At 46.2% G+C, this 26,377-nt stretch overlaps 1 long non-coding RNA gene across 3 annotated transcripts in view; it reads left to right on the top strand.

Moving 5' to 3' along the window:
- LOC137423813 (uncharacterized) overlaps positions 1 to 26,377 on the top strand; it is a 60,919-nt gene that overhangs the window by 12,191 nt on the left and 22,351 nt on the right. For 2 of the 3 annotated variants that reach the window (XR_013622780.1, XR_013622781.1), the window contains exon 2: positions 21,000 to 23,145. This is a non-coding gene — a long non-coding RNA (uncharacterized LOC137423813). The remainder of the gene's footprint in view (positions 1 to 20,999; positions 23,146 to 26,377) is intronic. The other variant, XR_013622782.1, reaches the window with a different exon arrangement.

Below are 26,377 nucleotides of genomic sequence, written 5' to 3' on the forward strand. Positions count from 1 at the left end.
GGGTGATTGGTTACTATAGTCGGGCCTTAAGTAGGCCCGAGCGAAATTATTGTGTCACTCGCAAAGAGTTATTGGCTATGCTGGCTGCCATGAACCATTTCCACCCGTACCTGTACAGGCGGAAATTTTTGGTTAGAACTGACCATTCCTCCTTGCAATGGCTCCTTCGGTTCAAGGAACCGGAGGGCCAAATTGCAAGGTGGTTGGAAAAGTTGCAGCAGTACGATTTTGATGTGGCCCATAGGGCCGGGAAGGCCCATGGTAATGCGGACGCACTCTCTCGGCGTCCTTGTCTGGGGGAAAACTGTAAATTTTGTGCGAGACACGAGGAGAGGGAGCAATTGGGCGATTCCGCCCCGATTCTCGTCGTCCGGGCAACCCGGGTGAGAGGGCCAATTTTGCCACTAACCGCGGACGAGGAATTTGGAGAGTTGGCTTGGAGCACGGCCCAGCAGGAGGATCCTGTTCTGGGGCCGGTGTTCCAATGGGTCAAATTGGGGCAAAGACCAAAGGGGGTAGAGGTCACCCCCCTCGGGGCGCAAACAAAGGCGTATTGGGCTCAGTGGCAGACCCTGGAGTTGAAAGGCAACATCTTGTATCGCAAGTGGGTGGAGGTTCCCTCTGATAGAACTTCCTGGCTGGTGATAGTCCCTGACAAATTCAAGAACGTCATATTGCAACAGGTGCATGGTACCCGCTCCGGCGGCCATTTGGGCAGGACAAAGACAATATCTCGGGTCCGCCGGAGGTTCTATTGGGTGAATATGGGGCGCGACATACAGGACTGGTGTCGGAGATGCGACGCCTGTTCTGCCAAAAAGGGACCAGCACGGAGGATGAGGGCCCCCCTCCAATTACATCAGGTGGGGGCCCCCCTTGAGCGGGTGGCTATGGATATTCTAGGACCGCTGCCCCGCACCCGCCAAGGTAATAAGTATATCCTCGTTGTAATGGACTATTTCACCAAGTGGCCGGAGGCCTATGCCCTCCCCAACCAAGAAGCAGGGGTGGTAGCACAGGCCTTCGTAGAAGGATTTGTATGTCGGCACGGGATTCCACAGGAGCTGCACACCGATCAGGGTCGAAATTTTGAAAGTCAATTGCTAAAAGATGTGTGCAGACTCCTGTCAATTCGGAAAACCAGGACCACGCCCTTGCGGCCACAATCTGACGGGATGGTGGAAAGGTTCAATCGAACATTAATCCAACAACTGGCATTGTTCACCACCACCCGTCAGGATGACTGGGACGAACATCTCCCGTACCTGTTGATGGCCTACCGAACTAGCCAGCACGGGGCCACCGCATGCAGTCCAGCGTTGCTTATGTATGGGCGGGAGTTACGGGCTCCCGCCGACTTGCTATGCGGTCCCGTGCCAGACACCACGGATACACCGCCGAGGGAGGGTTACGCACGTCACCTGGAGGAAGGCATGGAGCGGGTCCATGCCTTCGCCCGCCGCCAGCTCCATCTGGCGGGGGCCAAGATGAAGCGTAGGTACGACGACCGGAGCCAGGGGAGTCAATACGCTCCGGGGATGAAGATTTGGTTCTTTAATCCCCGGAGGCGGAAGGGCAGGTGCCCAAAACTCACATCCCCCTGGCAAGGCCCGGGAGTCGTCCTGTCGCAAATCTGTGACGTGGTCATTAAAATCAAAATGGGGCCACGGGCCCCCCCTCGGATCGTCCATGCCGACCGGATAAGACCTTATGCCGGCGAGCAGGCACCCTCATGGATCGCCTCGGCTCTAGATGCCGAGGCAGGACCCAGTACCTCTTGCGACGGGGGCTCGTAGCGTCAGAGGACTGGGGGGGGATGATAGGGGGGGCAGATGCGCTATAGATTATGGGGTGTATGGCAGTGAAAACTAGCCCGGGTGGGTTAGAATATATCGTGTGTAGGGATCTAGCGAAGATGACATTAGGTAACGTTAAGGTTTAGTTAGTGACTGATACCTGTAGTGGGGACGCAGGTAGTTTAGTGTGGATGATAATGACGTGGGAGCGCAATAGTTTAAAGGGACGACTGGGAAGCGCAAGTTTCAGAGGGGAGTAGTTAGCTGAGATGATGCCGTGTGTTTGAAGATTGAACAGGTGTGATTGAACAGGTGTGATTGCACAGGTGTGCAACTGAACAGGTGTGTGGAGCAGTGTATGAGTGAGTGATGGTGATGTGTGTTGTGTTGACCAACTGGTCCAGGAAGAGGAGGAGGGTGCAGGTGGCACCAGGTGTGATTGCACAGGTGTGCAACGACAGGTGAATGGAGGACAGGTGTATGGAATAAATGGTATGGAGTATTGGAATGGATGGTCGTGGAGTGAGTATGGTGGAAATTGTGGAGTGGAGTGGATGGTGCGAAGGTGTGGATGGGGGAAGAGTGGACCCCCATCACGGATACCCGGGGCGGGTAGTGTAAGTGTTAGGTAGAGGGTACAGGTAAATTGTGGTTGGATATTGGCATCTGTGGTGCGGGTGAAAGAATGGTCTTTGGATGGGTGCATTAGTGTTGTGGAAATGGCTGGGCGTGTAGCCTGTTAGTGTGTGTAGTTGGTTTGGGCACTCCACCACTGTGAGGATGTCGGCCAGGTGAGGCCGCAGGTGGGCTCTGGGAGCCGGTAGTTGTGGATGGGGCCCGAGGATCCGGAGGACCGACCTGGGTAGCCCAGTGCCAGAGGGCACCGAGTGGGGTGACAGAGCCAGGAGGGGCTTTCCCCACTTAGTTAGGTTAGGGTGAGGAGCTAGGTAAGCTCGGGTGGCAACTGCAGTGGTGGAGGTGTGCAGGTGGGTAGACCTGCTGGGAGAGCTACACGTCGCAGCCCAGAAATTGTGCGAGGGCACCGGGAGATGAATCGGGGGAGTGAGACCCCAAATTGAGAAGCACCACAGTTTGGTCAATGGGAATTGGTTTTTAGAACCCAGAGTGTAAGTTGGCCAATGGATTGGCAGGGAAAGACCCCGGGTCGTGTAAAGTGTGTTAAGATCATTTAGAGGATAGTTAGGATGAAGGATCTCCTCGCACCATCTGCATCCACTCACCTGAGGTGACAGGTACTCCACACCATGCCATGTTTTGATTATTTTTTATGATGCAAATGTTTGGATTGTGAGACGCATCATGACGTGGGTGTGACATTGTGCTTTGATGTTCCATCTCTTCCTCCTTATGAGGATTGATGATGAATTTGGTGATGGCAAATTTTGAAGTAGAGGGATTGTGGAGACGAATTTGGTATAAGGGAAATATGTGGAAGACGTGACAGTAGTGACGAGTTTGTAAATGGGTAGATTTTGTAAATATGGGGTAAGGGCAAGGGTAGGGTAGGTGACAGGGGGGTGACGTACGGTAGGGACGAGCTTTCTCACTTCGCCCTCCGTACGCATTTCGCCTTGCATTGCCTTACTGATGTGTACCCTTGTGACCTTACCCCTCGCTCAATTGTCCCTCTTTTGTCTCCCACATGACCTGTGCGCCATTGGGCGCCGAGGGGAGCGTGCGTGGGTCGGCCATTGTGCGCCCGAAATTCCCAGAACCAGCTGTCTGCATCGATGCACCACATTATGGACCACATGTCTGTGGCCGAGCACCACTTATGGACCCCATGGGGTGGGGCATGGCCCCTCTGCTGGAACCGGCCATGAGGGCCCGAAATCTTGCTGGCGGACCTTGGCCACAGGGCACCGATGCCCCACAGGTGAACCACACGTAGTTGGCCCTGTGGGCCATAAATAAAGAAAATAAAAAGGACACATTGGGCACACTTTATTGCAAATAGGCCGCCAGTAAGAAAATGAAAGAATGACAACATCTGGAAGACCAAATAATAATAACCAGCAGAGGGAGCCGAAGAGCAAGAGATCACCTGCAGGGTTAGGGGTTGTTGATTTTATTTTTATTGAACATGCATTGAACACTGATGAACTATGGTGACTGCACCGATTGGTGCTTGAGGGTGCTTGTATTGGTGAGTTTTTGGGTGCTTTAATGGTGCATCGATGCAGAGCAGACTGTCTCCCCCCCAGAAAGAACAATCACAGGTCCTGGGTTAGTTTTGTAAATAAAAATAGCGTCATTGTAAATAATGCTTCCCACCGTCAGTGTATAGTTTGAAGACCATTCCGCAATTCGGTTAACTGTGGGCGTAAGTCTGTTAGGCAGGGTGCAATGGAGCAGCGGGACACATTTATTTATGTTTTAAAACTGTCGCACTCAGGGTCAGGTTAAAAGTAGAGGGAACTACACCTACGTGTCACACTAAATAAAAGTTGTAGGCCGGGACGTGCCTAAGAGGAGGAGGGTGCAGTGTTGCGGAGATGAGGACTGTATTTTTTTTGATTGTGTGCTGTATTATTATTATTATTGTTTATTCTGCGCCCCCCTACCTCCGGAGCTGTGTAAAGGTGAAAGGGCATCCCATAATTAGTCCACAAGCATACACGTCAGCCAAATAATAGAATACCCCTGTTTGATAGTTATCTCTTATTCTGTGTTTTAGGGTAAGGCTGTGTCTCCCATTAATTGAAGTACTCCATTGCACCAGTGAAAGAGAATAGATCCCCTTCCATTCCCATCCCCAAAATCTCCATTTCCTTTTACATCCCCTTTCGTCATTGCCGAGCCTCGATTGCCAATTACCTCCCCTCCAAAATCACCATTGAACAAGCGCTCGGGTCGGAGAAGAAAGGCGTGCCCGCCCGTCGTCATCAAGGGCGGAGCCAGAGGGTCGCATGACCAACCAGGGCCGAGGTGAGCACACCGATGGGCGTGTCCTGAAGGCCGGCGGCTTGATCGCTGGAGGCGCTATAAAAGGCGCGCACGCAAGAAGCAAGTGAGAGGGTGGTGAAGAGTCAGAGTCAGTCAGTGGAGTCGGTGGTCAGTTGGTTGCGTTGGTTGCGGTGAGGAGTCGGTGGTGGTGGTCAGTTGGTTGCGTTGGTTGCGGTGAGGAGTCGGTGGTAAAGAGTGAGTGGACCAAGAAAGAGTTGAGGGTTTGGACCAGACGAGTCGGACAAGGCCTGGCAAAGCACGCGACGTCCACAGCAGCCACAACAGCAGCTTGGGGGCCTGAACGGCGGTTTGGAGCAGGGCCGTGAAGGAACGGCGGCTGCTAAACGCGCCGGTTGTGCTGCAGGACCCCCTTGGACCTTCCTCTCCCTCCAGCCATCCACCTCCTGCCTTTCCACCCTTGTGTACGTGAGTTTGTTTTGTTTGTTCTGTCCCAGGGTTAATTAAGTCTGTATAAGCTAGTATTTTCACTGTGTCACCTGCGTCTTATGTGTTGTAAATATACTTGATTGCTCCTTTTTGCTTGTGTGTGTACAATAAATCCAATTACTCTTCTGTCCGTCTTCTCGTTTTATTCCTTTTCCTTTTTTCCTTCTCTTTCGGTCGCTTTAGAGGTTTCCCAATTGAATATCTGTGGTGCGATCTGGTCAACGTCGGGTGGAATCGGGCCAATTGGGGATCCTGTAACGGTCGCGGTTGGACCATCCGCTCAGCCCATCATAACATCTAAACCGCGATCCGTAACAATATATATATATATATATATATATATTGTTGCGGATATGAGGATTGTATTTTTTTTTATTGTGTTGTATTGTGGTAAATTGCTGTGTAACATTGTTTGATTCTGAGCCCTCCTGCCTCCAGTGTTGTGTAAAGGTCAAAGGGCGTCTCGGTAGTTAATTCCATAAAGCATCCATTGAAGGACACTATATTACCCTTGTTCAGTAGTTTTTATCCTTATTATGTGTTTTAGGGTAAGGCCTTGTCTTCCATTAAAATGACACTCCATTGCACCAAGTGAAATAGATAGATTCCCTTCATTCCCATTCCCAAAACCTCCACTTCCCCTTTCGTCAATTGCCATTCGCATTGCCAACTACAATTGCCGCCATTAAACATGTGCTCGGGTTGGGGAAGAAAGGCGTGCCCGCCCGTCGTCATCAAGGGCGGAGCCAGAGGGTCGCGCGACCAACCAGGGCCGAGGTGAGCACACCGATGGGCGTGTCCTGAAGGCCGGCGGCTTAATCGCCGGGGGCGTTATAAAAGCGCGCGCGCAAGGTCCTACGAGAGAGAGAGAATGGAGATCATCCAGCAGCGATTCTTGTCCAAGAGAAGAGATCATCCAGCAGCGATTCTTGTTCAAAGGAGATCATCCAGGGAAGCACAAAGCCTGCTATTCGTCGCCTTGCTTGCCAGCAGCAGCGTCCACAGCAGCAACAACACTCAATAGCCGCTTGGGGCCTGGACGGCGGTTTTGAGCAGGGCCGCGAAGGAACGGCGGCTGCTAAACGCGCTGATCGTGCTGCAGGACCCCATTGGACTTTCCTCTCCCTCCAGCCATCCACCTCCTGCCTTTGCATCCTTTTGTGTACATGAGTTTGTTCCATTTGTTCTGTCCTGGGAATAAATTAAGACTGCATAGGATAAGCTAGTAATTTTCACTGTGTCTCTAATACCTTCTGTATATTATTTTATTATCTTTCCTTCTCCTTGTTTTTTTTGAGCCTGTAAATAGTAAATAAATTAGATTCGTATTTCCAACCTTTTTGTCTGCTTCTTCTTCACATCCGCGTCATCTTTGTCTTTTCCCTCATTGAGTAGCTGTGGCGCGATACGGCCAACGTTCGAGTGAATCGGGTGAATCGGGGAAACTGTTAGGTCGCGGTGCCTCCGCTCAGCAAACATTACATCCTTAACCGCGAACCGTAACAATTGGTGTCGGGAGCGGGGTCAGACCCGAAGTGCGCTTAACGCGCTCAAAATTACGAGCTGCTGGAAATTGTTTTGTTTTTAAAGAAAAACCCGAATTTTGAAATCGCGCCATGGCAGGTCAAGGCGACGGGATGTCGGTGGGAGAGATAAACGGGGTAGAATCGACCCAGGACCTCGGGGAAATGTATGTGGAAGGGGGCAATGAGGAGGTGGTTGAGGAGGTTTCAGGCGCGCAAAATGGCGCCTCGCACATGGCTGCGGGGACCGCGACCGTAGCAGCGCCGCCGTTGGATTCGAACCTTTTGTTGCTACAAATCGGGGCCCTTATGGACAAAATGAGGGACGAAGCGAGGGCTAATAGTGAGCGATTAGAGGGCCAAATGGGGACAATGAGGGACGAAGCGAGGGGTACCGGTGAGGGATTAGACAAGAAATTTGGGAAGTTAGACAATACATTTGAGGGGTTAGACAACGGGATAAAATAGGTAAAGAAGGGGTTAATGGGGTTAGAAAATAGGATGGAAGACAAATTGCGGGAGATAGGGGAGCAATTCGCCCGGGAAATTAAACGAATGGGGGAGCAGATAGAGGAGGTGAAAATCGGGGTAGAAACCAAATTGGATGCTCAGAGGGATGAATTGGGACAGATGAGGGTGGCATCTACAAAAGAGAGGGAGGAGATGAAGGAGGAGATACGACGAGGTGTAAGTGAGGAGGTCTCGGGGGTACGCGAGGAGGTAAAGCGAGGCGAAAAGCGTATAGAGAAAGAGGTGAGAAATGGGACGGCAAAGTTACAAGGGGGCATAGAGGACCTGACGGAGGAGGTGGAACAGCTGACGGTGGGACAGACGGAGTTAGTGGAGCAGGTACAAAAGAACACTGCGGTACTAGGAGGGTTGAAAGCGACACAAAGAGACATCAAGGACGACTTGATAGCGACACAGAGGCAATGTCAGATGGTACGTGAGGGACTGACAATGAGGTTGGACGAGGTGACAGAGGTAATGGAGACAAAGGACCGGCAGGTGAGGATGCACATAGAGACGGTCACGGTAGCCTTAGAGGACAAGATAGAGGAGACGCACCGGGAAATAAAAGAGGTGAAGCAAAAATTAGAGGAAGTGGAAGACGAGGTGAGTGAAATTAAGAAGAGACGGAGGGAAACTAAGAGGGAGATAAAGGAGGAGGTAATGGAATTGGTACAAGGTCTGTGCTCAAATCGTGATGATGTGCTCGCTAACCAAATAAAGAGTTTGCAGGTGGCGAAGGAGGTGCGGAGACGAGGTGCCGAGGTGAGTGGCGATATACGTGGAAATGTACATGATGTGAGGGGAGCTTCAGTCGGCTTGGGGGTTGATTTGGATCCGGGTGTTCGTGAGAGGCCGTTGGTGAAGTGTGTGATGGGTACGGTGAGCGAAAGAGGAGGTGTGCGAGAATGTCCGACTCTGGGGTGCATGGGGAAAGAGTGCGCTGTCAAGAGTAAGGGAGGCTGCACGCCTGTGGTGAGTGTTACGGAGGAAGTAACGGGAGAGGGTGCGCAAGAGTGTGCGCGAGAAAGGTGTGTAACGGACAGGTGCATGAGGAAAGAGTGCGCTGTCAAGAGTAAGGGTGAGTGCGCTGTCAAGAGTGGTGGTGAAAGTAGTGAGAGTGACACGGAGCATGAGTTGGTTGTGGCAGGTGAGAGAGGATGTACACCTGGAATGGTAGAGCATGTGTGGGAATGCACACTTGAGTTGGTAGTGAGGCACGTGGTTGGGTGTGCGAGTGAGAGCACACCTGTGATTGTCACAGAGGAGGTGACCGAGGAGGGGGCGCGAAGAGGTATGTTGGTGAGGTGTGCGAACGACGAGTGTGTGCAAAGGTGTTCGGTGGTCAGGTGTGTGACCAAGTCTGTGAGCGGAATGAGTGTACCTAGGTGTGTAAGAGAAGGTGCAATGACGAGGAGCATGGGAACAGCTGGATGTATGAGCAAGGAATGGGCTGCGGGGTGTAAGCATGCAGGTGAGGCATCGACGGTAACCGGGTTAACGGTTAGAACGACATTTAGCCGAATCGGGCCCTCGGTGCGCGCCGAGCAGCTTCGCGTGCCGCGAGGACCAGCGGGGATCCGAACCACGGCGGTTTCGAAAGAACCGCCGTACGCGATCCACGCTGGGCCTCGCTTTGAACGGCCGCGTCCGTGCTCCACTAGGGGGAGCGGGCAGCCCGATAGGAAGGGTCGTCATGGCGACCCCTTTTTGTTGAGGCGTTCCGGCAGGTCGAGATCGGGCCATTGCATGGCTCCGTGCCGAGGTGGTGCGTGGGATCTCGGCCCGGGTAAGCGTCCTTCCCTGCACCGAGTGTCGGACGCATCCAGCCGCCGGCACCAAAGAACCTGCATTCATTGCTCGGCTGTACGAAGCCGAGCTTTAGAAGTGAATTGGCGCACCGAGAGGATCTAGTAAGTAGACGGGTGATGAGGTTAGTGTTTTGGCCCCGAAATTAGAAAAAGCAAAAATTTAATGATTGGCAAAGGATTGGCAGTAATGATTGGCAGATGATGGGTAGTGATTGGCAAATTTTTGATTTGTTGAAATTGGGTGTGCAAAATTTATAGTGAGAGATGCCCCATGTGATGGGATGGCCAATCCACCATCCCTCACAGCGGGGGCAAAGGAGCACTAGTTATGGGGTTTATGGCAGTGAAAACCGGGAGGGTTTGGATAATGTGTAGGGACCTAGAAGATGACCTTAGGTAACGTTAAGATTAGTTAGTGACAAGGATACCTGTAGTGGGGACGCAGGTAGATTAGTTTGGATGATAATGACGAGGGAGCGCAATAATGTAAGGGGCGACGGGGAAGCGCAAGTTTCAGAGGGGAGTAGTTAGATGAGATGATGCCGTGTGTTTGAGAATTGGAAGTGTATTGTGAAAAGTGTGTAAGGAACAAGTGTGATTGCACAGGTGTGCAACTGAACAGGTGGATGGAGCAGTGTATGAGTGAGAGTGATAGTGATAGTGATGAGTGTTGTATTGACCGAATGGTCCAGGAAGGAAGGAGGGTGCAGGTGGCACCAGGTATGATTGCACAGGTGTGCAACAACAGGTATGAAGAACAGGTGTATGGAGAATGGTTGTGTGGAATAAATGGTAGTGTGGAATATCTGGAGTATTGGAATGGATGGTCGTGGAGTGAGTATGGTGGAAACTATGGAGTGGAGTGGATGGTGCGAAGGTGTGAATGGGGGAAGAGTGGACCCCCATCACGAATACCCGGGGCGGGTAGTGTAAGTGTTAGGTAGAGGGTATAGGTAAATTGTGGTTGGATATTGGCATCTGTGGTGCGGGTGAAAGAATGGTATTTGGATGGGTGCATTAGTGTTGTGGAAATGGCTGGGCGTGTAGCCTGTTAGTGTGTGTAGTTGGTTTGGGCACTCCACCACTGTGAGGATGTCGGCCAGGTGAGGCCGCAGGTGGGCTCTGGGAGCCGGTAGTTGTGGATGGGGCCCGAGGATCCGGAGGACGGACCCGGGTAGCCCAGTGCCAGAGGGCACCGAGGGGTGACAGAGCCAGGAGGGGCCTTCCCCAGTAGATAGGTTAGGGTGAGGAGCTAGGTAAGCTCGGGTGGCAACTGCAGTGGTGGAGGTGTGCAGGTGGGTAGACCTGCTGGGAGAGCTACACGGCCCAGTCCTGAAATTGAGCAAGGGCACCGGGAGTTGAATCTGGGGAGTGAGACCCCAAATTGAGAAGCACCACAGTTTGGTCAATGGGAATTGGTTTTTAGAACCCATAGTGTAAGATGGCCAATGGATTGGCAGGGAAAGACCTCGGGTAGTGTAAAGTGTGTTAATGTCATTTAGAGGATAGTTAGGATGAAAATCTCCTCACACCATCTACATCCACTCACCTGAGATGACGTACCTCCACACCATGCCAGGTTGTTTTAATTATTTTTGATGCAAATGTTTTGGATTGTGAGACGCATCATGACGTGGGTGTGACATTGTGCTGATGTTCCATCTCTGCCTCCTTATGAGGATTGATGATGAATTGGTGATGGCAAATTTTGGATAGGGGGATTGTGGAGACGAATTTGGTATAGGGGAAATATGGGGAAGACGTGACATTAGCAACGAATTTGTAAATGTGTAGATTGTTGTACATATGGGGTAAGGGCAAGGGTAGTGTAGGTGACAGGGGGGGTGACGTACGGTAGGGACGAGCTTTCTCACTTCCCTCTCCGTACGCACTTCACCTTGCATTGCCTTATTGATGTGTACCCTTGTGACCTTACCCCTCGCTCATCTGTCTTCCTCCCTTTGTCTCCCACATGAGGACCTGAGCGCCACTGGGCGCCGAGGGGAGCGTGCGTGAGTCCGCCATTGTGCACCCGGAACTCCCAGAACCAGCTGTCTGCATCGATGCACCACATTATGGACCACATGTCTGTGGCCGAGCACCACTTATGGACCCCATGGGTTGGGGCATGGCCCCTCTGCTGGACCCGGCCATGAAGGCACGAAATCTTGCTGGCGGACCTTGATCACAGCGCACCGATGCCCCACAGGTGAACCACACGTAGTCGGCCCTGTGGGCCATAAATAAAGAAATAAAAAACGGACACGTTAGGTGCATTTTATTTCCACAAATAGGCCGCCAGCAAAGGAAAAAGACAACAACTGGAAGAAAATAATAATAGCCAGCAGAGGGAGCCGAAGAGCAAGAGACCACCTGCAGGGTTAGGGGTTGTTGTTTTTATTTTTTATTCATTGAACAATGATGACTGTGCACCGATTGGTGCCTGAGGGTGTATTGGTGCGTTTTTGGGTGCTTTCATGGTGCATTGATGCAGAGCAGACTCTCCGTACGCACTTCCCCCCCAGACCCCCCCTCCCCCCCCCCCCCCCCCCAGAAAGAACAATCACAGGTCCTGGGTTGCGTTTTGTAAATAAAGCAGCATCACTGTAAATAATGCTCCCCACCGTCAGTGTGTAGTTTGAAGACCATTCCGCAATTCGGTTAACTGTGGGCGTGAGTCTGTTAGGTAGGGTGCAATGGAGCAGCGGGACATATTTATCTATGTTTTAAAACTGTCGCACTCAGGGTCAGGTTAAAAGTAGAGGGAACTACACCTACGTGTCACACTAAATTAAAGTTGTAGGCCTGGGTCGTGCCTAAGAGGAGGATGGTGCAGTGTTGCGGATATGAGGATTGTATTTTTTTATTGTGTTGTATTGTGGTAAATTGCTGTGTAACATTGTTTGATTCTGAGCCCTCCTGCCTCCAGTGTTGTGTAAAGGTCAAAGGGCGTCCCGGTAGTTAATTCCATAAAGCATCCATTGAAGGACACTATAATACCCTTGTTCAGTAGTTTATATCCTTATTATGTGTTTTAGGGTAAGGCCTTGTCTTCCATTAAAATTACACTCCATTGCACCAAGTGAAATAGATAGATTCCCTTCATTCCCATTCCCAAAACCTCCACTTCCCCTTTCGTCAATTGCCATTCGCATTGCCAACTACAATTGCCGCCATTAAACATGTGCTCGGGTTGGGGAAGAAAGGCGTGCCCGCCCGTCGTCATCAAGGGCGGAGCCAGAGGGTCGCGCGACCAACCAGGGCCGAGGTGAGCACACCGATGGGCGTGTCCTGAAGGCCGGCGGCTTAATCGCCGGGGGCGTTATAAAAGCGCGCGCGCAAGGTCCTACGAGAGAGAGAGAAGGGAGATCATCCAGCAGCGATTCTTGTCCAAGAGAAGAGATCATCCAGCAGCGATTCTTGTTCAAAGGAGATCATCCAGGGAAGCACAAAGCCTGCTATTCGTCGCCTTGCTCGCCAGCAGCAGCGTCCACAGCAGCAACAACACTCAACAGCCGCTTGGGGCCTGGACGGCGGTTTTGAGCAGGGCCGCGAAGGAACGGCGGCTGCTAAACGCGCTGATCGTGCTGCAGGACCCCATTGGACTTTCCTCTCCCTCCAGCCATCCACCTCCTGCCTTTGCATCCTTTTGTGTACATGAGTTTGTTCCATTTGTTCTGTCCTGGGAATAAATTAAGACTGCATAGGATAAGCTAGTAATTTTCACTGTGTCTCTAATACCTTCTGTATATTATTTTATTATCTTTCCTTCTCCTTGGTTTTTTTGAGCCTGTAAATAGTAAATAAATTAGATTCGTATTTCCAACCTTTTTGTCTGCTTCTTCTTCACATCCGTGTCGTCTTTGTCTTTTCCCTCATTGAGTAGCTGTGGCACGATACGGCCAACGTTCGGGTGAATCGGGGAAACTGTTAGGTCGCGGTGCCTCTGCTCGGCAAACATTACATCCTTAACCGCGAACCGTAACAATATATATATATGTATGTATGTATATATATGTATATATATATATATATATATATATATATATATATATATATATATATATATATATATATATATATATATATATATACATATATATTGTTACGGACGCGGCTAGGATGTTGATTGGCCGAGCGGATGGCCGCCGCGCCCGAACAGTTACCCCGAATAACCCGATTCCTGAACGTTGGCCAAAATCGCGCCACCGATATTCAATGGGGAAAAGACTAAAGCGAAGGATGTGAAGAAGAAGAACACCAAAGCAAAAGGGTGGAAATACGAATATAATTTATTACTATTTACACAATCAAAGAAACCAAGGAGGAGGAAAGATAAGAAAAGAAAATAGAAAGAGGGACGGACCAGAAGGACACAGTGCAAATTCCTAGCTTACCTATAGCAGTCTTAATTAACGCAGGGACAGAACAAACAAAACAAACTCACGTACACAAGAAGGATAGAATGGCAGGAATGAATGCTGGAAGGAGGAATGGGAAGGTTCAGCTGGGGCAGATGGTTCGGGCTTGATTCCGCACGGGACGTCGGGCTGGACCTCGACGGCCACCGATGCCACCGCAATCTGGTTCCCGCGGGGTAATGGGTCGAAGCGGCCTGGTGGAGTCAACTGCTGGTGGAGCCAAAACTACTGGTGGGGCGCAACTCTTTCGTTGCACTTCTTACTTCGCACTTCTGTCAAAGGCTTCCCCGCGCTTCTTGTTTCGCACTTCTGTCAAAGGCTTCCCCGCGCTTCTTGTTTCGCACTTCTGTCAAGGCTTCCCCGCACTTCTCCGAACTCATCTGCTACCTCAAAAACGTCTGCTCGTGCCGCTGTGTGGACGTCGCGTGCTTTTTCCAGGACTCGTCTGAGGTGGGGGCGTCTTCTGCGGGTTATATCAGCCCCACCCTTCATCCTCTTCGAACCTCCCCCAAGCGTTCTCTCTCCGCCCTCCCCAGCCAAACCCCTCGTTCTGGGTTGGTCGGCCAGGGCTGGTTCACTCCTCCCCTCTATGACGAGGTGGAGACACGCCTTTCTTCCCCGACCCGAGCACATGTTCAATGGCGGCAATTGCAGCAAACCGCCCAATTCAATCGGCAAAGGATGCAAAAAGGGGAATGCAGTTGGTAATGGAGGCTTTGAGGGAATTGAAAGGGGATCTATCTTATGTAATTCAGTGCAATGGAGTATTACGTTAATGGAAGACAAATCCTTAGCCTAATACACATAATAAGGATATAACTGTCAACAAAGATATATGGTGTCCTGCATGTATGTTTTATGGACTAACTACGGGAACGCCCTTTGATCTTTATACAACAACAATTTCAGGAAGGAGGGTGACATTTTACCACAATTCATTCCACAACAAAAAAAAAAAAACAACATTCTCATATCCACAACAATATATATATATATATATATATATATATATATATATATATATATATATATATATATATATATATAGATATATATAGATATATATATATATATATAATTACAGTATATAGCACTGATTAAAGTTGTAATTTTGAATTCTATCTGTGGCATAGGATAAAATAGGTTCTCAAGCCTGATTTTGGCATAATTAGCAGTGATAATATATCTCAATCGTATATAGATCTGTCATGTTCACCATTTTATCCTTGGTGAAATCTTATAATTATAGGGTTCGTTAAATACTTCATTAAAACTTGTATAAATTTTGGGCACGCATAAAATGACCAAATGTAAGTCATAAACTGCCCATGAAATCCTAAAACCCAAACGCAGATTTCTTATACCTACCAGTTAATGGTAAAACTATACCAAGATATATTAAATGACCATCAACAATCCTCATTCCTGTTTTACCCTTATAAAATCCATGTGGCTAATAAAAAATATATCTTCAACTATTAATCAATTAATTCGCAATTAAACTCGGTGTTTTTTTTTTTGTTGTTTTTTTTTTGTATACTGAATCGAGGCTCGTGAAAGAGCTAAAATACATGATGAATACATGATGATATATGATGATGATATATGAATATGATGATATATGAATGATATATGATATATGATGATATATGATGATATATGAATACATGATGAATACATGATGAATACATGATGCCAGATTTGTGAATTGCCCTTGGTATTATATGGCCATTATTACCAAGATAACTCCTGCAAATCTTTCATTTCTTCATTTTATAAATGTAAAGTAATTGAAAAGTATGAAAAATATTTTTTCAGGTTAGGCTGGTGAAGAAATATCTTAAAACTAGTGCATATTTGTGGCCATCCACTTTGAACCAAACCTGACCTCTAAACATGCTAAATAACTTTTTATGTCATTATAATAATGAGTTATGGACTTTTCATTTATAACAAATAAATTAATATAATAGTTCTTTAATTGATGGATAGATAGATTTTTATTTCAAACAAAAGCTGAAGAGGTTACAGTACAATATCTTATAAATAGATATAAATGTTATACATGTACATGCATTTAAACACAACAATTGTTTGAGGTAGGGATTAATTGATTGAGCTTAATTGATAGCCTTTTTTTTAAGTATTATTTGGTTAGTCCATATTTAACATCATGTTATATGTACATCTAATCTCAATTAATTTCCTGTGAGTCACAGAGAATGTTTATTCAGTGTCTGGTCTGCTCCTGCTGTGAAGGTGGTCTGCGATTCTGCATCGTCTGCTTATTCTGGCCGGTCTGCTTTTTACAGTACCCCAAACTTTCCTCCTATGAAAAACTTTGCTCTTATTAAATAGAAATTTTCCTCAGCATTAAAATGAGGTATTAATTGTACAGATCCGTTCATTATTAACCGAGCTACGGTCTAGGAGTCAATTTTTTAGCCTTGGATCCAATGATCACACATGCTGGTTGTACCTCCGCAAGATGGCGGCGCTTCCGACGTATCGCGACAACAAGCGCTGATAGGCCATGCGGCATCTAGTAATATATCTATGGTTGCTCCCACAGAAATGCCATTATAACTCTAAGCTATTCATACACATTATCACTGCAGGAAAAACGCCTTGGGGAAGTGGGACATTATTAGTATTAATATTGTTTTGTAATAACATTAACAATATGTGATTATCATTAATTTTGTTATTAAAAACGTCTTTGGAAATACGCCACAATAAAGCTAATTTAACATTTATATACACCTCAACGTGCAACCCCATTGACGGCAATGGTGAGCAAACTCGCTCGGGGGGTAGAAAACCCCCTTGGGGAGAGGGGCAAATGAATGCTCTACAACCTTCATTGTATAACCCTTAGGCATCCTGTCAAGTTTTGTTGAGATTGGATAAGTAATGACAGAATGTATTGGCGTCAAAAATTCATCAGACAGACACAAATGGCGTATTTTAGTATGATTATACAGAGATTGAAGTTCACATTTGCTGACTTGTTATAAAGCGTCATCGTTGGAAGCGCACTTGGTCGTTAATTACCAACCTGAAAACAGTGTTCGGCTTCGTCATTTTTACAATTTAGGACTTGCACTTAATATTCGTTATTATAATAATATTGCTGTTCAGATTTGTCAATGGAATTGTGATGACAGAAGTGATAAAAAAGAGAGAAATTATATTAAACAGGAAAAATAATTGATGGAGCGAGAATATAGTTTCATCTTTTTTGGTGACCATCTTGAATTGTGGCCTTCCAGGTAAAAAATCCAGCTTGGCAACAATGATTTTCATCATCAGCAGGGTCTATTTAGTCTAGAAAAGTATGTTAACAAAAATGAAAATAACTGGCCGCTTACATCGGTTTTTTGATGACTTTTCAGCTTCGGCGATCTTCTTGTGGTCTACTACAGATGCCTGCAAAAGTATTCACCCCCTACCAATAATGCCACATTGAGATAAATTACAAATTATGGAGAAACAAATTTTCCAAAGGAACCTTTTCTATTCATAACTGACGGGATCAAATGAAACTGTTTGAAGGAGCTTGCATGTCAGGAATACCTGTAAAAACATGTACAAATCAAAATTTACTGGTTGAAAAAGTATCCAGGCCTTTAGGTTAGTACTTGATGGCTGTTGAGTTTGGATGGGAACCTGTTCTGGGTAGAATCTGGATGGTATGATACGTATTCCACTTCTTAATGATAGATTTCATCGTACTCAAAGGGATAACAAGTCACCTTGAAATCTTCTTATAACCCTCTCCTGAAAGGTACTTCTCCACCACTTTGTCTGACTTATTTGGAAAGCTCCTTGGTCTTCATGTTTGCCTTGTTGGTTGACTTAGTGAGTTGCACCTTAAAACTCTTCAGATAAGTGGGGAAGATTAATTTTTAAGTTAAGCCACTGATTACAGAAAGGTGAAACCTATTACACGCCTTATTTAACTTTTCAAACAAATAATTTGATCATGAAGCAAGTTCGGGGTAATTAGGCAAAGGGTTTGAATACTTATGCAACTGAGAATCATTTGATTTTTCACTGTTAATGTAACATATTCGCATTTTATCTGCATTTTGGCTTCATTACTTTGCAGTAGTTTGTGAAGGCTCTGTATATAAAGTTTGATTTGAAAACATCATGAAATAAGCTCAGGTGGCATCAAAATGTGAAAACTTTAGAGGGGGGTGAATACTTTTGTAGGCCACTGTATGTTTGGATGACACTTGCCTGATGCTGTGGAATGATCAATAAAAGACTGTCAGTCACATTTTTTGACACATTGGATGCTTGTACAGGATTGATAATCCTGTGGTGGACTCATCTGGTCATGAAGCAGATGTGGACACTACGAGATCACCTGCGGATGGCACGGAGCATTTATTCTGTCAATGGTAGCGTGGCGGCTTGTTGCGAGCATTTGGAAAGTTGGGAGAGCTTTCTGTTGAGGTTTTCCTCCTACCCTGTATGCAGAGGAAAGGTTGAGTAGAGCCATATTATTGAGAGGTTTGTGGGGCCACTTTGACCTGGGCTGTAATTGGTCTGTACCTGTGAGTGCATAGAGGCCCAGCTATGAGCTGGTAATGGCATCTAGTGGTGATGCGGTGGTGATTGTGAAACTGCCTGTGCAAGGTATGATGAGCGGTAAATGCATTGCAGAGTGAAGGCAACAAGGGGATGCTGCTCTGAGTTTTTTTGTGGGGTCAATGGTTGATTGCCATCCAAGTGTAGGCAAGGTTTGGAATGCAAATGTTGTTGGATATTGAAAGCTATTTTGGGCCTGGAGGGCAAGGAACTGTGGCAGTTTGTAGCTGAAAATCAGGCTCTGGAGAGGGAGTTTGGAAGGGAAAGATTACAAGGAGAATGAAAATCTCGAGGTTGAAAGGAAAGATAATAGGCTCACTGAGGCTTAAAATCTTGAGGGCAAAAATTGATGCAAATAGGCTCGAGGCTGAAAGGAAAAAGTTTGAGGTTTAAAGGGAGAGGGGAAAATGTACTTTGAGTGTTTCAGGGTCCAGAGTGCTGAAGTAAATCAACCAGAGAATGTTATTAACGTTGCACAGGTTAGAACTCGATACCTGTTACCTGTTCAACACAGAGCTCATTCAGATCACTCATTCTTGATTTACTTGATTTATTTACCTGTTTGCAGAATGCAAGCACAATCCACTTCATCAAAACAACTAAGCGCTTTCACAATGCACTTCATCAAATATGTAAGGGGCCTGTCTTTGTTATGTCTGCACATAGGATGCACCCCAGTATCTGCTTGCAGTCGGAAAGCATGCCCCACCAGTATAACATATATTTTTGTCATGGAGTGTGTGTATAACTGTTATCATTGAGAACAAAAACCAAACTCAAGAACATTACTAGTGTCTCCTTACATACGGTACCACAGCAGCTGTTGCTAAGCAATGTGTGATATACAAGGAAATTTATCAATAGAGGAGGCCATTAGGCCCATCAAGCCTTCGCAATCTTATCAATAACTAAGTAGCCACTCTCCCCACTATTAGATACCTAGCTAACTCAATTTGATAACTATATCCACTGTTTTTCTGTCACTACCATTGCAGGGAAACTATTTCATGTATTTACTTCTCCTCCTTACTATAGTCCTAATTTTCCTCTTATTTGCTCTGAAACTATGACCGCTGGGCCCGTCAATGTCCATTCTGCTGAAAAACCCATCAGCATTTATTTTGTCGATTAATTTAATTATCGTAAACATCTCGATGAAATTCCCTCATAATCACCTCCTTTCTAATATAAAAGGACCCGTCTCCTCCAGCCACTCCTCACAGTTTAGTCTAGGTATGCTCCAGATCAATGTAGTTGCTCTCGGGCCTAAGCTGTACCCACTCTGTGGCAGCTATGTCGTTCCTCAGGTGTGGTGACCAAAACTTTACACAGTATTCTCGATGAGGCGTCAAAAAATTCCTGTACAGAGGTAACACTACCTATAATTTATTCCCCGACCTAAAACAACCCTATTACCTTTACTTATGGCTGCCTGGCACTGTGCAACCTGGCAACCCAAATTCCCTATTAGGAACAATAATTAATTAGCAATAATCCTCTGGATCGACCATCTTACCTTCTTGTACCTTCGTCACCCGACATGCCTTTTCAAACATGCCAAAAACAGGAAGCATGAGGGCTGGATCTTTTACGCACACAAAGTACTGTCCAAGAAGTTGAATGCCAAGTCGTTCGATATTCGTACAGAACAGAGGAACCTTCCCTTTGTCGAATCTTTCCTTTCTTGTAGAATTGTAGAATATTGCCATGATCTTTCCTGGGAAAACCACATTTCCAAGATGGCCTCCAAAGCCAGTCATCGACTGGGCATCCTCCGTCGTGCGAAGTCCTTCCTTGGCATACCTGAACTCATCACCACATAGAAGGCTTTCATCCGCAGCTCAATGGAATACTGCTCTCCCCTCTGGGCCGGTGCTCCTGCCTTACACCTAGCTCGGCTTCACGCTGTTGAAACCAAAGCCTTCAGAATCATTGGAATCTCCCACGATGAAGCTGATTGTGAAGGCCTTTCACTGACTCACCGCAGGCAGGTTGGTGGTCTTTCTGTCTTCTACCGACTCCTTTCCGGCCGAGCTCCCCCAGCTCTATCTGTGATCTGTCCCCCAAATATCTCTGCATAATATCTCTGCAGGTCGCACAACATCTGCCAGCAACTCTCTTCTGGTGAAATTGCCAAAAAGAAGACTCTCTATTCACCTTCACTCTTTCATTCCTCTTTACTCCCACCTCTGGAACAAACTACCTCACTTTCTTCAATCCCACTCTTCCCTCCATGTCTTTAAAACAGCTGTTCACCACCATCTCTTATCTTCCCCCATCCAAAACCTTGATCTTTTCTACCCCCGTTAGTTCACCCCAGATCCAATTTTTTGAAAAATCAACTTCTTTCCTGGAAGTTCTTGCAGTGTCCATGTGTTTTATACTTCTCCCCTCACCCCTTCCCATGCCTCCTCCCCCCAACCCCTCTCCCTCCCACAGATCTCCCGATGTCCCTGCTCTCAAATGTTATGCTTGTGTGCTTTCCCCTCTCCCCATCTTGTCTACCACTCCCCTTATTATATGTTTTATGTGTCCGTTTTTTTTTTTGTGATGAATGTTAGCTCTTACATGAGCCTCGATGTTGTATACAAAAAAAATAATATCCAGATTGAATTAACCTTGAGGATTTCTGTGCGTTGTTTGGAATTTTTGTTGCTTAAAGGATTTAATCAGCCATAGTTTTGATTTGTTGTTGTTGGGTGTGGGTATTACTTTTGGGTGTTAGAGATACTTTCTGTATGGAAAGAAAGATTTCACAGTGTTCAAACTTTCTTCCTTGAAGGTGGGGAGTGTTACAGATCCGTCACTTCCGCCGTTGTTGTTATTATATACTGTTAGGATTAGTTTCAGGTAATATTGTTGTTAAGATTTTTGTGTGATTTTGGAGATGACTTTCGTAAAAGGTAAAAATAAATGTTTGTGCAGGAGAAAGGAAGACGCGGGAAAGAGGCCGGAAGAGGAGAGTCGAGATCGGCAGGGAGAGAGAGATGCAGCCGTAACGTTGCATCGAGGCTGTGCGTGGACTTTTTTGATATTGGTCGAGAATGAGTTGAGGCTTCCTGGGAAAGGGATTGCCCATGACATCGTTATATATTGCGAGTGCAATTAAACCTGCGTCTCAGGTTTTATCACCAAGTGTGAGTCATTGTTGGAGGGAGCCAGCGCCTCCATTACAGGCCGATATGCCATTTTGTCCTCGAAGAGGCTGTCAGCTTGGTGCATCTTGTTTTGTCATTGGGATGTCCATATCGACCTCATTGTGTTGATTGCCGTTGGTTTCCATATCGGCTCAATTCCCATATCGACCTCTCACCTCATAACTCCTCATCCACATCCGCGTCAATACCTGCCTGCTCTTTTGCCATTCTGCACCGCGTTGGGATTTGTGCACGGACTTTGGGGAATGTTACATTCCACTCACGTTTGGCGTATCCTGAGTTAATTGCTTTGAGAGCATTGGGAAATTATGGTACCATCATAGGTATTGTTCATTTGATGCAAGTGATGTTTTCATTGTACTTTCTTTCATAGTGTTATTATTGTGTATGTGAGAGTTCTTAGTACAATTACTTGTTTTGTTCTACAATTGCATTGGTGTGGTTTTACCATGGTTTATTAGAACCCTCAAAATAACAAATCTTTCTGCCGCATTCCCTCTCGAGACTCTGAGGTGCACCCTAACCGGAGTTTGTGGAGGTAATACGTAACACATGATATATCAAAAGGTTGTGAACGAGTTATGACAAAACTAGGTGGATTTGTGTTGGTTTGGTGACGAGAACAAGTCAATTCGATTTTGGTTCAGACCCAGCTTATCAGTGGGAATGTGAGATACAAAACGTAAACTGTTCAGCTTCGCAGAGGTGTATGCTCTACTGAGTGCCATTCTACTTTGTTCTGTTTTGCCAAGTGTAGCTCGATGAGTAATTAACCTGCGTTGCGAAGCGAAAAGCAGGGTTAGGAATTCGGGTGCGTACATTTGTGTGGTGTACGTATGCGTGGCGTGCGTGTCTGCATTTTTAAAATTCATTTTCTCGGCAACCGTTGCTTCGATTGACACGAAATTTTATCATAGGAGCGCTTCCGCCTGAATAATTTAGAAAGGAAGACAGAAAGACCACCATAGCGCATAGGAGCGCTTCCGCCTGTAATGCATAATTGTGACATTGTAGGTCACGTGGTATGGACGCCATTTTGGAAAACCGTTACACCCCCATATCTCCCAAACCGCTCAATGGGAAAAAAATTGAGACAAGACTCATTGTCAAGTACTCCCCATGGGGAATAAGATATGTTGATGATGATGATGCCTTTGTTATGACGTCATAATTTGACAAGTACAATCTGATCAGTATGAAAACAAAAACTCTCTCTGCAACTGTTAGTTGGATGGATACGAAATTTTGACCAAAGGAGCACTTCCGCCTGTATAATTTGTGAAAATTATGACGTCATAGGTCACGTCGCACAGGCGCCATCTTGGAAAAACTTCGCACCTCTATATCTCTGAAACCACTGCATGGAAAAAAATTGAGACCTGGCTCATTGTCAAGTACTCCCCATGGGGAATAAGATATGTTAATGATTATGTCATTGGTTCCTTCGTTACGACGTCATAATTCGACAAGTAGAACACTTTATCCGATCAGTTTGAAATTTATTGAGCATGATCTACACAAAGATTGTACAGGTGAATTGATTTGACGACGTCATCGGTCACGTGGTTCGGTAGCCATATGGGATTGAACATAAATCTACATTGTCAATAAACCACACAAACACAGCAGCTGTAAAACACCACTCAAAATACACGGCACAAAATACACCACAAAACACGTCCTGGCGAGGATCTGCAATTGCTAATTGCTCTTGTTTTTGTTTTTGCAGTCGTGCTTTTATTAAAGGAAGCAGTTACAAGACCCGGTGTCTGTGGGCATAACCAGCTCACTTTCTGCGGCATGGATGGAGGCATCTGGACTGTCATGATGATGGCGGTTAACTGCCCAGAAATGCGATTTGAAGTTAGTTTTTGAGGTTGAAGTACGCATACTTTACTCCCACCTCCTCACAGGTGAGCTTGACTGAAAATAATGCTCTTGTATCTTCATCACCTGCAAAAGCCAAGACCCAGTGGATATATTTAAACCTGTCGACATTTAAAAGATTCTGCTTTTGAGTGCTTTCTGGATATGTGACATACACCTTTTCACCATAAAATAATTATCTATCATTATGGGATGTGAAATTCTCCGAAACATGACAAATATTTTGTGTTGCACAAATTGACATAAAACAGTAGGATCCATTACAAGACACAAGTCCGTTTATTACACAACACGTAACGCTCCAATTTCCAAGATGGCATCTCTCCATCCCACGTCCTCTTATATTATCATGCATGTTCACCACAATCCAAAACGTCTGGTAATTCAACAACAGCAACATTTGGAAAGAACATAACACAATCGCTTCTTGCAAAAGGTTTTTCTATGTAAGGTCTCACTCATGGTGGAGGACAGCAGCTTTACGAAGGACAGCAGCTTAAGAAACTACCAAATGATATGGAAGCTGAGGGAGGTGGCGATGGTGGAAGCCATACCCAACAAATGAAGAGTGGAATGAAACAAAAATGAGTAAGAATGGCCCGTAGATGAACAGGATGGGGGAAAAAAAAATGAGCGAATGTAGAAGAGATCATGTGTGACCATTGGGTGAGCGTGGGTGAAAATATGTGAGCATTGGGTGAGCGTGGGTGAAAATGTGTGAGCATTGGGTGAGCATGGGTGAAAATGTGAGCATGGGTGAAAATGTGAGCATGGGTGAAAATGGGTGAGCGAGGGTGAACTGTGTGAGCATGGTTGAGCGAGTGTGAAAATGTGAGCATGGGTGAAAATGTGAGCATGGGTGAGCGAGGGTGAACTGTGTGTGCATGGTTGAGCGAGGGTGAAAATGTGCGATCATGGTTGAGCGAGGGTGAAAATGTGAGCATGGGTGAAAATGTGAGCATGGGTGAGCGAGGGTGAACTGTGTGAGCATGGTTGAGCGAGGGTGAAAATGTGCGATCATGGTTGAGCGAGGGTGAAAATGTGTGAGCATTGTGAGTGTGGGTGAGCATGGGTGAAAATATGCAAGCATGGTTGAGTGATGGTGAAAATGTGTGAGCATGGGTGAGAGAGGGTGAAAATGTGTGAGGATGTTTGAGCGTGTGTGAGCGCATTAGGTCAAAAAGGGGCTGAATGAATGCAGGAAGCATCCAGGTGTGAGATTCTCCCATCTGTTTAATCATTCAATTGATTACTCAATCCAACTTCATGTAAATATTGGTTTTATTGATAACATGTTGAGTTTCTGAAAATGGAACAATCTGCCTCATTTTAATTGTGTCCTGGTACTCTGCATATTGTTATGGTTTTAAACTGTGAATAGATTCATCTTAATATCTGCAGTTTAAGCTTGTTTTGTTGTGCTAATGAAACCAGAATGCAGAAAGATGTCCAAATGATGATCAATGCTTAAATGTTAAACTTGCACCCTTCCTTTAGAGTTTGTGCTTTAGAAAACTCTCTCTCTCTCTCTCTCTCTCTCTCTCTCTCTCTCTCTCACTCTCACTCTCACTCTCACTCTCACTCTCTCTCACTCTCACACACTCTCTCTCCCTCCCACTCTCACTCGCACTCAAACTCACTCACACACTCTCTCTCCCTCCCACTCTCACTCGCACTCTCTCTCACACACTCTCTCCCTCTCTCTCTCTCTGTCACACACACACACACACACACACACACACACACACACACACACACTCTCTCTCTCTCTGTCACTTCCTCTCTCACTTGCACTCTCTCTCACGCTCTTTCTCACACTCTCTCTCCCTCCCACTCTCTCTCTCTCTCTGTCTCTGTCACTTACTCTCTGACTCACACACTCTCTCAGACTCTATCACACACACACACACACACCCCCACTCATTCTCTCACTCACACTCTCACTCACACTCTCACACTCCCTCTCTCACTAACATGCTCTCACTCACACTCTCTCTTACTCTCACTCTCTCTCACTCTCTCTCACTCTCACTCACTCTCTCACTCACTCACACTCTCTCTCACACTTTCTCAACTCTCTCTCTCTCCCTCTCTCCCTCTCTCATTCACACTCCCTCCCTCTTTTTATTTATATATACAACGTCAAGGTACTCAAGTAACTGCTGTAACATTCCTCATTGAGACTGACGCAGAATGTTAGATGTTCACCACCATCTCTTGTCTTCCCCCATCCAAAACCTTGATCTTTTCTACCCCCGCTAATTTCACCCCAAATCCACTTTTTTGAAATACCAACTTCTGTCCGGGAAGTCCCTGGTGTCCTTGTGTTTTATACTTCTCCCACCCCCCCCCCCCCCTTCCCACGCCTCCTCCCCCCAAGCCCTCTCCCACCCACACATCTCCCTGCTCTCAAATGTTGTGTTTGTGTGCTTCCCCTTCTCTCCCCATCTTGTCTTCCGCTCCCTCTTTTTATATATTTTGTTTGTCTGGTTGATTTGTTTGTGAAATAAATGTTAGCTCTTTCACGAGCCTCGATTCAGTATACAAAAAAAAAAAAAAAAAGGATCACAGTCCTAAATCGTTCTACTATTTGTGATATAAATCAATTATAAATACTTTTAAAGAATTGCGAGTTTTGGAGTTCCATGCTGACAACAATATCACAGGAATCAAACACAATTAGGTCGATTTCGCTTTGCCATTTATATAAAAAGATAAATAAATTGAAACCATTGAAAAGTTGACAGGGATAAAGAATATTGCAATGAAAGGGAGAATGAAGGATTTTCTCAGAAAACAGTGATGTCGAGAAGAATGTACTTAAAAGTCAAGATGTAGACCCTGAATGACATTCATATAAATCGCTCGAGAATGTTGACATGTGGCAATAAGGTTTCGAGTCGATTTAGTGGAACACAATATGAATTGGACACACAGGGTCACACTGTAAAGCAGCACTTCCACAAATATATCTGACATTTCTGAGAGCGAAGGTCGTAGGCCCACAGTATCGCTCGAATTGTGTCTCCAACATGCTTCTTTCTTTCACATCCGGCTATCTGAGTTTGGGATAAAGGATCAGGTTCCAGGTTTCGGTCATCTTTTGGGTTCATCTTGGTGTTTGTATGCCCCCGCAGAGGCATTATTATAATAACGAGTATAAAGCCCGTCAAAATGACGGGTTGGAACCGTTTTTAAAGGTACAGCGGCGTGAGCATGCCAAGTCTGGGCCTAGTGTCAGGGGTGCTTATATCTTCT

This window comes from Myxine glutinosa, chromosome 3 (genome assembly GCF_964187855.1).
Source record: "Myxine glutinosa chromosome 3, kmMyxGlut1.1, whole genome shotgun sequence".
Classification (NCBI taxonomy): Eukaryota; Metazoa; Chordata; class Myxini; order Myxiniformes; family Myxinidae; genus Myxine; species Myxine glutinosa.